Raw genomic sequence first — 15,812 nt, 5'->3', positions numbered from 1 at the left:
AAAGTATAGTCCCCTTTTCATTTATTTATGCAGTACTTTACCTATATATCCCTAGATTTATACAGATAACCTATCCTTTGAAAAAGCACAAGGACTCTGAAATTTTAATTGGTATAATTTCACATATTTTTCTGTTAAAATATGTTATCAGTAGTACAGTATAAATCATGTATACCTTATACACAAATGTTAAAATTCTTTATTAATCTTCAGGTCAATGAATACCTTGTCACATTATATACTCCAGGTGGGCGTATGAACAGAAAACTCCTGGAAGTAATAGTATAGCAACCTCAATAACCTCTAAAAGGACATTGTAATGGCCCCAGATCTCAGTAAGGATATTATTAGAATGTCAAAACTGGGAGTAGGCATCACCTTTCTTCTAAGCAAATATTTTGAAAAGAAGCCCCAGGGAAAAGAGCATTTGGATGTCAATTTAGGAACAGGTGGATGAGACAACAGGGAGGCTGCATTAGACAGGAGCCAGCACGCAAGCAATAAAAGACAGGGATCTATTATTGTATATAGTGGCCATCAATTAACTCCTCAGAGAAATAAAATCACAATACTGATACCGAGCACACATTTATTTGAAAAGAATCAGTTCCAGCATATGCTGGTACTCAAATATCAGGAAATTACAAAGTAAAATGCTTCCTGGACCTTTATCTTAAAGTTGAGGCTCTTTGAAACCAGACTGTAATTTTAATAACTTCTTTTTTTCACCTGTTTTTCCCATGCCTTCAAGAGGTTTAAGAATATTTAGAAAGCATGATGGCAGTGTCAGTCTTCATAATGTCACTCCTCAGTTCCAGCCATCTTTTAAATTACCAACTCTCCTAATCTAATTATATAAATGGTAATTACCTATAAAATAGCAATTAATTCTGAGAAGCACCTGTAAAGATGGAATTGCACTTATGAAGCCTGAAACCTTATACTCAGTAGGGATTAAATTCATTGAAATCAATGGAATGCAGTGCCTGAAGTAAGCTTTGCACTGAGGCCTAAGGTTATGAGCTTTCTAGACGTGGTAGAATAATTTTCTCCACTTTTCTTGAGTTTCTCAGCTGTATTGGTGAATGATGTGACTAATTACTGACTTGACTTTTATCCCAATGGGAGCTTACATGATTAGGCTTTGTGATATTTAATGTCTTTGTCTGAAATAAGTAAAAAATGAATTTAATGGTAAGAACAAAGGCATGTAAATAAATAACAGTCGTCCTCCGTTTCACTTGCTCCTGTCACTTCAGAGCCAAGGATTTTAGCCAAACGCTTTAGGGGTATAGACTGTGTCACCAATTGTGTTACTTGTTCCATAAGTGTAGGGAAAAGAAGGAAATATCTGGATCAGGGTAAATTAGAAAATCTGTATGTAACCACTGGTTCTCAGCAAGGCCGATTTTGGCCCTTCCCCTGCAGAAGGTATTTGCATTGTCTGGAGGGACCATTTTGTTTGTCACGGTCGATGGGGTTGTTATTGGCATCTAGTGGGCAGAGAGCAGAGATGCTGCTAACCGTTCTACAGTGTATTAGAAGGTTCCCCACCTCACAAATTCTCTGTTCATAATGCCAATGGTACCATCATGTATGTAACCTGACACATAGAATAGGAAAACAAGCAGCATCACAAAAGAAAAGCACAAAAACATGGTAGAAATATGGTTAAATATATATTAGTAACATAGTGCTGACATAAAAACCTAGTATGAATGCATCAAAATCTATATTGTAAGTAGACACAAGGAAATAATAATTTTAGTGATAATTAGACATACACTGAAATACTGCGTGGAATGGATATATTACAATACCTCTCTCAAAAAGCATATTTGCTGGAATTTCAGTTAAATTACTTATAATATATTTTCTATCTATAATTTATGGGGTTCCCAATAAGGTAAGTTTTACAGCAGTCAGTATTTATTATCAAAAATCTTGGCAGTAATGTAGAAGTGAATTCATGAACTTGAATAGACCACTGAGAAGTCATATCATTAATTCATCAATTAGTGAAGTTTTATTCTATTGGCTATGACCTTTGGTTTTATCAGAAAATTCTAAAGTAAGGATTTGAATCCTAAAGTCTTAATTAAAGCTCTCACCATGGAAATCTTGTTTTATATCTGACTTTGGATTTAAGAGTAGTTTTTTTTTTATTCTAAGAAAAAAAAAAGAACATTCCTCCGTTAAATTATTTTCTGTGTAGAGATATTTTATGGATCAAAAACTCTTTATGTGAAGATTTTTATTCCTTTTTTTTTTAACTATCCCTGTCATGCCACAACCATCCCCAAATAATTTTCCTCCATTGTTAATGGTTTTAACTTGTAGACATGTGTCCAGTACCTGAGAATATCTCCCCATGGTATGTAGAAAATCATTTACCTGCTGACAAAGACAACTACCCACTACTTCATGTCATTTTCTTTCTACGTCCCAGATAGGGCTTCCTTGTTATAACCCTAGACCATTTAGAAATGGGATCCCTAGTGGGATAAAGACAGAGATTGAAAAGGTGCAGTATCACTGATAAGAAATGCTTAATCATACACAAAATATTATAAACTTTGAGAAAAATGAGTGAAATAAAATATTTATGTTGTTTAACTTTGTGACAACAAAAATGCAAGATAATTTCATAACAGTTTCTGATATGTCAATGTTTTTAATTAAGGGAGTTCTCATATCTACAGTGTATTAATTAAGGGAAGTTGCTTAATGAATTTAGTAGAAACATGACTATAAATAAGTAAACAGATCTTTACTATTTACCACAACAATTCTACCAAGGAATATGGACAGAAATTGTTTTATATTTATCCATCAAAAAATTACATTTGTCACACTTTGTTTTAAAAAGTCTTTCTATGGCACAAGCTTAGGGATGGAATTTGAAAATAAATTATAATTATTTCAATATATATTAAGTACAATAAATCTAATTGGCTTATGTGGGATAATCCACTAATTATATTCTATTACATAGTACATTTGTATCTAATGAGCCAGATGTTAAAAACGGAACTTTCAACTAGCTTTATTGAGAAATTTATCACAAAGTTCCCCAACATTTCATCTATTTGCAAATGAGAGTACACATATTATCTTCTTCTGCTGTTCCTTAGGAAAAATTGGAAAGGAAAAATGGGTGGACACATAGGCCCTGTTGCTCAGCCATTATTCTTTCAGAACTTCAGGTGAAATCACATGAAAATTAGTAAGCTACAATTTCTTTCATATGTTTACTCCCTCTGACCACTCTTCTTTAATCAATTTGGTCTGAGACAATAGCAAAACTCATCTTTATCTATACTACCCCCAAAAAAATCTCTGCATGAATTATACAGGTAACCTGAAAATGTTAATCTACCTTCTGTTGATTTTTTCTGCCTTGAAAACACAGATTCATGCTGTCTCGTGCTAGAAGTTCTGAACAGGATGTTTCCTGAGGATATGAACCTTTTGGTACTGTGCTTCAAAGTTCCTTTCTTGTCGCTCCTCATGAGCCTTTACTGTGGGATAACATCACCTATCACGTATGCTTGCTGAACCAGGCTCTCCTTTGTCACCAGAGGGTCAGTGTGGTGAGGATGTCAGGACAAGTGGAAAGGGATGGAAGAACCTTCAAAGAGATCAAACGCTCTGACTTTGTTCATTTTCACAAATGACAGAGGAAGTTTCAGATAAGGAGGAGTAAAAGAGAAGAAGCTCCCAAGATAATGGAACTGAGCAGCCACACTGGCTTTTCTAACTAGAGAATTCTTTACGCAAGAGGAATTGCCTGGACTCAAACCTACACTTAACTGGCAGAACTGAAAGTTACTGAACTCAGATAATTATGTGTATACAATACGTAATTGGTTTGCTGTGGTGGTTATTGTTCAAATTAAACAGCAGCAGAATGGAGAAAAGGAGATGAGTAAGTGTCCACTTGTCTTACTTTTTATGGCTGGTAATTAATATGTATTACATCAAAATTTTAAGTAGATTAGATAGCTGTAAGAATGTGATAGAGTAAGAAAATATGAACAAAATTCAGGGTTTTCTTTGGCAAAATAGGGTTGTGGGTATCATATTATACCCTTTGAAGACCTTTTCATGAGTTTTGTCCAGACATAAGATGTTCAAAGTCATAATTATAAGAAACTAGTGTAGTTAGAAGTGAATGCACAACCCCCTGGAAGATATGAAATACAGAGAAGAACAATATAATAAATAGTATGAAACATGCAGTTATTAGACATGTAGGATTCTTTTAGCTATGAGCAAACTACTTTTTTTTTAATAAAAAAGGTACATTGCATCACACACATTGAAAATATGGTAAACTTAATTTGATTAAGGTTGATTGTCTTTTCCATATGTCCTTTCTGTCATCCTATGTATTGACTTCATCTTTAAGATTGTTCCAAAATAGCTACACTTCTTCTAGGTTTAACCATCTAGGGTCAGATGGGAGACCATCTCTTCATGTAATTTTCTCTAGAGACAAGAAAAGTATTCCCAGAAGCTCCAACCAAGCAGAGGGGTACCTGGGTGGCTCAGGCATTTAAGCATCTGACTCTTGATTTTGGCTCAGGTCATAATCTCATAGTTTGTGGCATTGCACCCTGCATTGGGCTTGCCCTGACAGCACAGAGCCTGTTTAGGATTCTCTTTCCCTCTCTCTGTCCCTCCTATGCTCTCTCTCTCTCCCTCAAATTAAATAAATAAACATTTGTTTGTTTGTTTTTTTAAGCAGCGCTAAGCAGAATTTGCCTTGGAAGATGAATGAACATACTTTTAAAATATTGAACCCTCAGGGGTGCCTGGGTGGCTCAGTTGGTTGTGCCCGACTTTGGCTCAGGTCATGATCTCACGTTTCATAAGTTCAAGCCCCATGTCAGGCTCTGTGCTGACAGCTCAGAGCCTGGAGTCTGCTTCAGATCTTGTGTCTCCTTCTCTCTCTGCCCCTCCCCCTGCTCATGGTCTGTCTCTCTCTGTCTCTCAAAAATAAATAAAGATTAAAAAAATTTAAATATTGAACCCTCAAATAAATATAAAATAAAAATGCTGGCCCTTACCTAGAACAGGTATTGACTCAGCTTCCTCTGATGCATAAGGTTCTGTGATGGAGTGATAGTTACCTGAGACAAACAGGGCTCTGTTAGAAAAGAGAAAGGGAAGTAAGCTCAAAGCAACCAACTATGTCTCCACATGGGAAAATTTTATCCTTCTCATAAGCTGTTGCTCATATCGTATAAGTTTTTCTTTACAATAGAGATTTTTTAAATATCAATGAATCTTAAGGAACAAAGGGAAACTTCTGAAAATGGCATATGACACATTTTAGCCGAGTTGACCATTAAACCCATAATTGATTTGGAGTACAGCCACCACAAGCTGTTCCAAGAAAGAAAAAAAAAATAATAAAGAGCTTTTATGAAACACTCAACTAAGAATAGAAGTATGCATTTTTTCTCTATGTGGGCAATGCACATTAGAGTACTTTCTTTAAGAACTCTGCAAGAAGTTAAAATGCAGTTGTAAAAGTACAGCCCAACACAATGGTCTTCTGTTAGTCATTTGCACTGGCTCTTGCATATAAAAATAGTTGGCTTTTAAGTCACCTACAGATAAGAAATTTCTGGGTCTTCAGAAGAAAAGACTGATCATTTTTACATTCTATTCTAGGGTAACTCCTTACAAAGATATTTTCAAATGTATGCTTGACTTTTTTATATATTTAAATTCAAATGGAAAAATATTTTCCATCTTCAAAAATGGCACTTAAGTTTTGAATTCATAGATTGTGTATTTTCACTTCAACAGTGGCTAAAAATAATGCCTGCAAATAGGAATCTCACTTTTCTTCAGTAACATAAAATATGCATATAAAGCCATTTAAATTTTCACTTTCCATCTACCAAGTTGTGAGGGCTTATTAACAATTAAATGACTCCTAGATGTACATACCTAAAAAATATCATAATAATCAATACTTAGGCATGTAATTATGGGGACCATCATGCTATCTACTTTGAGTCTTCAGTTGAGGCACAGATGTCTGCCATTCTACTTGAGATGTGCTGCTTCTAAATCCTCTCTTGGCCAAGGTCTAATTTCAGGATGTTCCATTTGTACTTTTCCACCATTATAGATCTTCTTGGATAGGTTAAACAACAAATTCCAGGGTTCTGAAAGCTGTTATGCATATTTAATCCCATTTTGCCCCTAAGTATCAGGTAAAGGAATATAAAGTGGGTCCTTGGGCTCCTATGAACCACTTTGAGACAGACCTTGGCCAGGACTTTACTTCTGGACTCCACATGTTCCCACTTTAGCTGTGTGGGGGGAGATATGATGGTATTTTGAGTCCCCTGTAAGAGAATTGCTAATGTGTAGAAATGTTTTAGCATTGCAGAGTCATTCCTCAGGGGTTCCAAACTTCCCTTCCATCAAGGAGTTAAATCTGAGAAGTGACTCAGGTATGAAAACTATAGCCATCACCACAGAGCTATAGAGGTCAGTAGCCCAAGCCACTATTGTTGTTTTGCTGCAGATTTTGTGAATTATATCCACCTTGCCTCTGGGGATGAAGAGACCAATGATATTATATGTAGTGGTCAGCCAGCACAGACCTCCTCAGTAATGACAATGACCACATTACCGATATTTACCTTTTGGTTTAGTGAAAGAAGAGTTTTCTGGAACCTCTTGGAGAACATAGTTGGTGGGTTCTCTACTCTGATGAAACAAATCCATCCCAGTGAGCCCACTTCTCTGAGTCCATTGACTACTTCCTCATTCTTCCAAGGCAATTCTTTAAAACTTCATTTACTGTCGGCCATCGTTTTTTCTACACTTCATACCGACATCCCAGTAGTACACTAAGATTGACTCCAGACATCCTTGACATGGCATAAATCCTGATGCACATGAAGGTAACAACATATCATTGAAATCTCCCCTATCTAGCCTGATATTGTACCACACCACCCACCCCCAACCTCCTTTCAGCAACCCCAATATTCACTCCAGGATATTTTCTTAAAATTGCTGCCATTCTTAGGGGTTAGGTACTTTGGTTCTTTTCATGAGTTATATATATATATATATATATATATATATATATATATATATAATGTATTTGTTTGTTTCCTCCCAAAGCAGGCAGAGTACTTGTATGATTGGCTTCTTCTTTTTTTTGACTCTTTATTGCTTATTCACCGAGAAATGTTGAGAGGAAGTACAGAAACACTTGAGGAATTCTCCCTACTCAAGTAAGGCTCTACACAGTCTGCAGGATAGGGATAGTGCTATCTCTTCTGAAAAAAAGGAGGGTGTGCAATCTACTAGCCCAGGATATTGAGAAGAATCCAAACATTTGAAATATTCATGTGCATGCACTCAAATACTCCCAAACCCCAGGTCCCAGGACCCCACTTTATCCTTGACAGTGTCCTGATTTTAGTCCCTCAGAGATATGCTGCAACTGTGAATTAAGCCTTTTCTTGATATTGTCACAATCAGATCTTGGGTTTGATTTTCTGTTCACTGTGAGTTCCAGTTTTGTAAGTAAAATTCTTTCAATGCTGACATAGAAAGCCCCATTGAGGCTTTCTCACCATGCTTCTGAGTTGAAGGTTGGCTGACTTAAGTTTGCCATTCCCTTCATTCAGGACATTTATGGCACTGAACAGTATAAACCAACCAATTCTTCAGACCTTATCGTTACTATTGCCACCATATCTCTCAAATTCTAGAGACGTTAGGTAAGCCAGTGCATTTTCTCTCTATGTATATCATATTCCAAATCTCCATAGATGACAGTCATAGTCATTGTGATGTTACAATATGCCAGGCCTGACACAATCTTACCATCCCATTTACCAGCAACACAGCAGTCCTTGCCATCTGGCCAACCCAGGATCCAACTCAAAATCCTATCTTGAGAATTTGCTATTAGGGCCAGTTCTGATATCAAATCTTTCCTGGGTTTTCTCAGATTCAGACCTAGAGACAATGACTCATCTGCAATCCTGCAGGGAAATGGAGATTAATATATAAAAAAAGGAAGACAGGTAGAGTATTATTAAACCAATTACTTCAATGGGCCACTGAAACTTAATAGGAAACTTGGGAAATGTTATAAAACCCCCAGCATTATTCCTCTTAAGGGTCAAAGGAACTGTGCTATTAACATTAATTTTCATTATTTTGAAGGCTGCTCCAGGAGTTATTAATTCTGTAGCAGTTCTGGTCAGCTTCATGCGCAGGAAGAGATATTCACCCCCCCTCTAAAGAAATATCATTGACAAAGATACAAATGTCACAGAAGTTGTCTACAGCAGGCTAAACCTGTAAGGCTATAAGCCTAAATGGGGGTGCTGACAATCCCTGTCATTTCCATACCTAACCTTATTGTATTTGACTGAGAAAACCTATTAAAAATTTAGAAGTTTCTCCCTTTTCCAGAGTTTTATTTTTTCTTTAGTTTTCATCAGATAATTTCCTTACTTTCTGATCTCCCTTTTCCAGCGTTTTATTTTTTTCTTTAGTTTTCATCGGATAATTTCCTTACTTTCTGATCAATGTTTTTAAGAAGATAGTTTTATATTTTGAAGTATTTTCCATGAATTCACATAATACCATTACTGATAAAGGAATTAGCTATAATAGTCCCAGAAAACATTCAATTTGACCAATTGTCCCCCAAATGTTTTTTTATAACTTGTTTAAATCAATATATTTAAGAATGATGGATTATATTTGCTAGCTATGTATTTTTAGTATCTTTTATTTATTTTTATTTTTTGAAAATGTTTATTTATTTTGAGAGAGACAGAAGTGAGTACAAGCAAGGGGGGGGGGCAGAGAGAGAGGGAGGGAGAGAGTGAATCTCAAACAGGCTCCACACTGTCCGTGAGGAGTTGCATATGGGGCTCAGACTCAAGAACCATGAGATCATGACCTGAGCTGAAATCAGTTGGGCACTTCACCAACTGAGCCACCCAGGCGCCCCTAGTATCTTTTAATCATGAGCCTCTTTCTCTCTCTCTTTCTTTCTTTTTTTTTTTTGTCATGACGTAAATATTAACCTGTTAATCTTTTGAACTTTAACTTCCTTTTGTATCCTCTATTATTTTCTCCAAATTAGACATTAGATGTGGGCTTCACTGAATTTAGATTAAACATTTTGGCAAGAAGAGTACATATATGATGCTATTTATTTAACATTGTATAATGTTAGAGGCCTATAAATTTATTTTTATTTATTTTTAATAGTACATTTTTTTGTTTTTTATGAATATAATTTATTGTCACATAGGCTTACATACAACACCCAGAGGCCTATTAATTTAAATGATATCTCAATTCTTTATAAAGAAATGAATTAAAAAACATTTACAAAGTGTTTTAATAATCAGTAAAAATCAAGTACCAAGTCATCTCATCACAAAATGATATGTGTTTGCATTTGTAACATTTATTTATATTAAATGTTCTTTTCAATATCTCCCAGAGTTTTTTGTGCTTAGAAAATACTGCTCCCCTCATGCACAAATCCTCATAGATATTTCTTTCTAATATTTTTAATACAAAATTATGTTTTCAATACTATTTTAAATAAGACTCTTTTTTTATTTTTCAATTATTAAAATTATTTCAAGTTAAAAAACTTGTACTCCCAGGTGTTGTCAGATCTCACTGTATTCAGATTGTTTTCAAAGTAAGAAAACTTATTCTTACCCAATTATATAACCATAGCTTCAGTTTTTAAGAATTTTCTGTATTTTCTGAGAGATTTAGCTACAGCTAACTTCACGCTCCTTTCCCACCTAGTATGACAAGAGGCAATTCTCTGGCACTGGTTATGTCTCTTCTGAATAGGCCTTGTGTTAGTCTCATTTTCTCCCTTACACCAGATCAGTCATTAGTGTCTTCCTGTTATCTGACCTACTTTCCTGGGACCATCCTCAAATTACACAAGTCCTTTAGCTGAGCTATGCTTAATTTTTTTTCTTTTTTTTTTTTTTTACATTTATTTATTTTTGAGAAGCAGAGTGAGACAAAGAGTGAGCAGGGGACAGGCAGAGAGAGAAGGAGACACAGAATCGAAGCAGGCTCCAGGTTCTGAGCAAGAGGTCAGCACAGAGGCTGATGCAGGGCTTGAACCCACAAACTGTGAGATCATGACCTGAGCCAAAGTCGGACGCTCAATCGACTGAGCCACCCAGGTGCCCCTAGCTGAGCTATATTAATATGTACTCTAAGGCATTACTTACCTCTTTATTTATTTTTTTTCCTTCCTTCACATAAAAGAGTGCAGACAAGGAAAATCAATTCAAGCCAGTTCTTCTTGGTCTGATCTGTGCTATTTTCCTTCCAAAGCCCATAACCAAACTTCTCTTTCCAATGTTCTTGCTTCTTTCTCCTCTAATCTTACCTTCCTCCTGTGCTTTTCCCCCTTCACACGAATGACTTTACACCTTAAACGTAAAATTTTCCATCTCATGTACTCATAATTTAAACATCTTCACTTCAAAATTTAGGAAACAAACAACACATTCCTAGAAGAAAATATCCTACAAGTATATGATTGCACTGTTTTCCAAATTATTTCCAAATTAATTTTAGGTTATATACATTTTTGTATGACTTGCATTTAGCCATTAAATGGTCTTTATTTAAATTTTACAAAATAGTTCATGTATTACCTATATGAAAAAAGAAATTTTTGGATGCCTGGGTGGCTCAGTTCATTAAGCATCTGACTGACTCTTGATTTTGGCTCAGGTCATGATCTCACGGTTCGTGAGTTCGAGCCCTGCCTCGGGCTCTGCGCTAACAGCACAGAGCCTGCTTGGGAATCTGTTTCTCCCTCTCTCTCTCTCTGCCCCTCCCCCAATCATGATTACTCTCTTGTGTGCTCTCTCTCTCTCTATCAAATACATTTTTAAAAAAAGAAAGAAAAAAGAAGCTTTTCTTTTTGCATGCATTTAAAATGTTTTTAATGAAAACTTGTTCTGTTTTAAATATGAAGGTGTATAAAGACCTGTAGTTGTAACATCGTCTCTTTATCCATTTTTCTTTCTCTCAAATAGTTAAAAATGAGATAAGATGAGGGTATTTAGTTAACAATTTCTTAAGCTCTAAATGAGAAAACACTATTCTAATGTAATATTGCTGGTTGGCATAGCATTTCTTTGGTGACCGACAGCTACAAATCGTATTACTTTGTAAAACTTATTACTTTGAAATGTTTCTCTAGACATTTTATGTTAATCCCATTATAATGGGACTACAATCAAGCAATTGCAATGGTAGTAATTTTCACTGCTTTTATAGAAATTGTAGATAGATTGGACTGAATCCAAAGCCTACTCCAAATAAAACAGCTCTGAATGAAGTTCTTGATAACAATAAATGTTAAAGTATCTTCTATAAAAGACTAACATAATAAAATTATACATGCTCTCCTTAGAAATTATGGATTTTTAAAACTTCTAATTTTTGTTGCAGGATATTTTATGCAGAAATTTAATTTTAAGATTGTAGGGATAAAGTCCAAATTATTATATGGAGTTTTTATGCTAATCTGATTTTCACAGAGTTGTACACAATCTGTGTTTAATAAAGCTTCAATAGTAAGCTTATCCCTGATAAAGTCTCGATTAATCATGTAGATTAAAATGAGAATTAGACCATTTCCATAATATAGCTTTTAAGTATCGATTTTACTTCTATATAGACCATATTAAATTGAGGAATTAATCTGAAAAATAAGCTTGATTAAAATGTTCTTTAACAAGTATACATGAGGTGCTAGTGTTTATCATGTGTGTGCATTCACTTTTTTAGTCATTTAGCAATTATGTACAGAGGATTTACTAGGTGCCAGGTACCATACTAGCTACCACAGTTACAGTGACCACAAGCCATATATGTTCATTTTTTTAACATATGATAATCCAAATTGTCTGCGAAGGAAAAATGACAATAATAACAATAATAGGTGATATTTCCTGAGTATATTCTATTCAGGCATTGTACAGGGTTTTATGTATTTTATCCTATTCTGTCTTTTTGACACTAAGGGAACGGTAAATATTTTTATCCTCATTTTAAAGATAACAGACCTGAAATTGAATGAGATCAATTAATTTATACGTTACAAGCTACTGCATGAAAAAGGTAGGGTTCAGGTAAGGTTCTGATTAACTCTACAACCAGGAATTTTAACTATGTGATTTATGGAACCATTGAGATTACACATGAAGAATATATAAAAAGTCAACTCTTAAAGTCCTAAGATTTAAAAATTATGAGAAGTGTTTTCAATTAAATAAGAACAGATCTAATTTCACACACTTTAAAATTAACAGTATTCCTTAAAAATACTATGCCTGCAAAGCTTCAGTCATCTTGAAACACATAATTTGTCAGTGACCTTGAGCAATCATTCTAAAGAGCAGTACATTAACATGTGTCAAGGGTCACGAAGCATTTTCACATGTATGACACACATGTTGTCACTTCTAGAAAACATTCTAAGAAAACGTTCAAAGGAATGGTCAAAAAGCATATGTATAAAAATGTTTTAGCATATTTTTAAAATGAAAAATGCCCTAAATATTCAATAGTATGTGAATTGTATTTAATTTTGGTTAATTTGTCCGGAAAATGGTATCATTTGAAATAATTTTAAATTATAAATATAAGAATGGATACATTTAACAAAGCAATAGCATGCCATAATTATAACTAAACATAGCAAAAATTATAACTTGCAGAATTCCAGGTATTTATAATTGATGAATAGATGAATATTTAGAGACTGTGACCAAAAATAAATATAAAAGTAAAAACATTTTATTTTTTGAAACGGAAGGATAGTAAGTAAATTTTTCCTTTATATTTATTTCAAATAAATGTACATTGTCTTAAAACTATTTTTCAAAGCTTAAATTTTCAAAGAAATTTTCATTTAAAGGTCAGAAGAATGTCTTGACATACTTATTTGAAATTATCATATATAATTTATATTTTTCAGTGAATAATTTCCAATTTTTCGATTTAAGTATTCCTATTATTACATACACAATTATGTTATCATATAATGATATGAAATTAAATTATTAAAGGCAATAATATGTCTTTGTAAAGTTACAGATCAAAGAAGATAGAATATTTTTCTTTTTTATTTGCAAGTCACTTGAAAAACTCACATGACTTGTTATTTTTTCTTCCTGTTTGGACAAACAAGATAACTTCTGAGTTTAAGCAAAACTGTCAGCTTACACAAAAGTTGATTGATTTTATTTTTTATTGATATTAAAATTGCTCCATATATTTATGGGAAAATGAACTGAAAAAGATTAAGACAAAATTCAGGATTTTTTTTTCCTCCCTATAAGAGGACATACTGAACTGTGTTTTCCAACAAAATTGGGAGCTTTGACAACACTCAAGAGAAAAAAATCTTAACTATTGAACAAAACCCAAATCTTTGAGTGTTTCTTTTGATTGATTGATTGATTTATTTAACCAGTTAAAATCTTCTGCAGCTTGTCAGGTTGACTTTTATGGCTAGAATCAGTAAGTGTATAATTTACCCTCTGAGTATGTATTATCTTGATACATATATTAGATCATTCACAGATAAAATTTTTTGTTAATTTCAACATAACATTTCTCTGGAAGGCAATGCTTAACCAAAATTAATATACCTCGAAAATAGCAAGAAAATGTGAAAGAAAATTAAAGCAGTACTTACTTATTCTACAATAATACCTGATTGTTCTTTTTGACCCACCTTTTGGGTCTTGAATAATAATTTGGTGTCTTTTTAAAATTTTGACCCCCTTCTTTTTATTGGTCATAACTCTTGTTCCAGTTTCCATTATTATGGAACCTACCACTTCCCACTTGGTGGTAATAACAGCCATTTATTATTCTCATAGTTTCTATGTGTCCGGAATTCGGAAATGATACCATGAGGACTACGTGCTTCTGATTCACAATGTCTGATGCCATAGCAGGAAGACCCAAAGACTGGCAATGACTCAATGTCTGGGAGCCAGAATCACCTGACGGATTGTTTGTTTACTTGTCTAGCAGGGAAGACTAGAAGTCTATGGACCTCAGTACCTACACATGGACTCTCTATATGGTGTGGCTTTCACAGAATGTTATGTTCTTAGTGTAACTGGACTTTGTATAAGGCAGTTTAAGGTTCCAAGCATAAGCATTCCAGGAAGAAAGGCAGAGGCTACCCAGCCCTGCAGGTTACACATTGATGGAGAAGAGACCATAGTACTTGAAGGAAGATGTCTCACAGTCATATTTAGAAGAGAATGTAGAATTGGAGATATTCAGTCTGACATATTTCAGTTTCTGAATTCAATTGGAAGTTTAGAGCTCACATTCTGAGTTTTGCTAACATCTGTGCCTCTGACAAACCATGTTGCCCTAGCACTGTACTAAGAATTGAGGTTTAAAGATGAGCAAGATATATCTTCATTCTTATTAATGAGTAAAGAAGCAATTATAGTAATTGCTAGTTGGAAGATATACGCAAACCAAGATGGTTGAATACATAGGGAAGGGTTGGGTATAGAGGAAGATATGGAATATCTCAAAAGGGTCTTATCTGATTAGTAGAGATATATTAAAAAAGGAAAGTATTAGAGAGTGTTTCAAACATAAGTACATTTTAAAAGTTTGGAAAACCTGAGACTATGATCCAGTTGGAGAAATGTCAAGTGAATGACAGGAGCTTAAAATGTAAGAACTCAATTGTAAGAATTGAGACTGGTAGGCTCAGTATGAATCAGATCATAGGCATTCTGGATGTTACACCATGGAGAGTTCATTTGAAAGCCCTTAGAATCACAAATGGTTTTTAATCAGAGAAATAAAACAAATTAGATTAGAAAGATTAATTGAGCTACACAGTAAAGAAAGTATTGGAGGTAGGCAAGAACAGAAACAGAAAATTGAGTTAGTACACTAGAAATTAGGACAACTTCCATGATAATGACACCAAAAATTACCTAAAGTTGACTGACTCATGTGAAAAGTAGAATTGATAGAACTTAGTGACTGATTCAACTGGAGGGGGATGAAGGAGAGTGTCTTAATCCTTTTGGGCTTTTGTAACAAAATACCACAGACAAAGAAATTTTTAAAAAACAGAAATGTATATTTCATAGTTCCAGAGGCTGGACATCAGAGACCAGAGTGCCAGGTGAAAGATTTCTTATGGATCACACTTTTTGTATCTTCACATAGGGAAATCAGTGAGAGAGATCTCTGGAGCCTCTCCTATTTAAAAAATCCTATTTATGAGGTTGTCATCCTTATGACTAAAGCAACTCCAGAAGTCCCCATATACTAATACCATCACCTTTGGGGGTTAAGATTTCAACACGAATTGTGGGAAGACACAAACATTCAGACCATAAGAGAAAGAATCATGAATAGCATTGTCTCTGACTGTCTGACTTCAAATACTAGGTTAGTTTTGTTTCTTACACTTGAAATGATGATTATAGGTGGTGAAAGAGATAAGGATCTGCGGACAGGTTTAGTCAGTTGTGAATATGGTGGGTTAGCCTAAATTAAGATGTACTGTGAGGAGTTAGATTTAATATATGGATCTGGTCCCATCAGTTTAAACATGACAGTTAAGGAAATGTATGTAGATGAAGCCTTCTGAGGAGAGTCAATGTAGTAAGAACAGCAGAAGACTAAAAAAACAGAACATGAAGGAACGATAGTTAATAGTTGAGACAATGATTCAATCAAGAATTCTGAAA

Source organism: Prionailurus viverrinus, chromosome B1 (genome assembly GCF_022837055.1).
Source record: "Prionailurus viverrinus isolate Anna chromosome B1, UM_Priviv_1.0, whole genome shotgun sequence".
NCBI classification, from domain to species: domain Eukaryota; kingdom Metazoa; phylum Chordata; class Mammalia; order Carnivora; family Felidae; genus Prionailurus; species Prionailurus viverrinus.
This window is presented reverse-complemented; position numbering follows the sequence as displayed.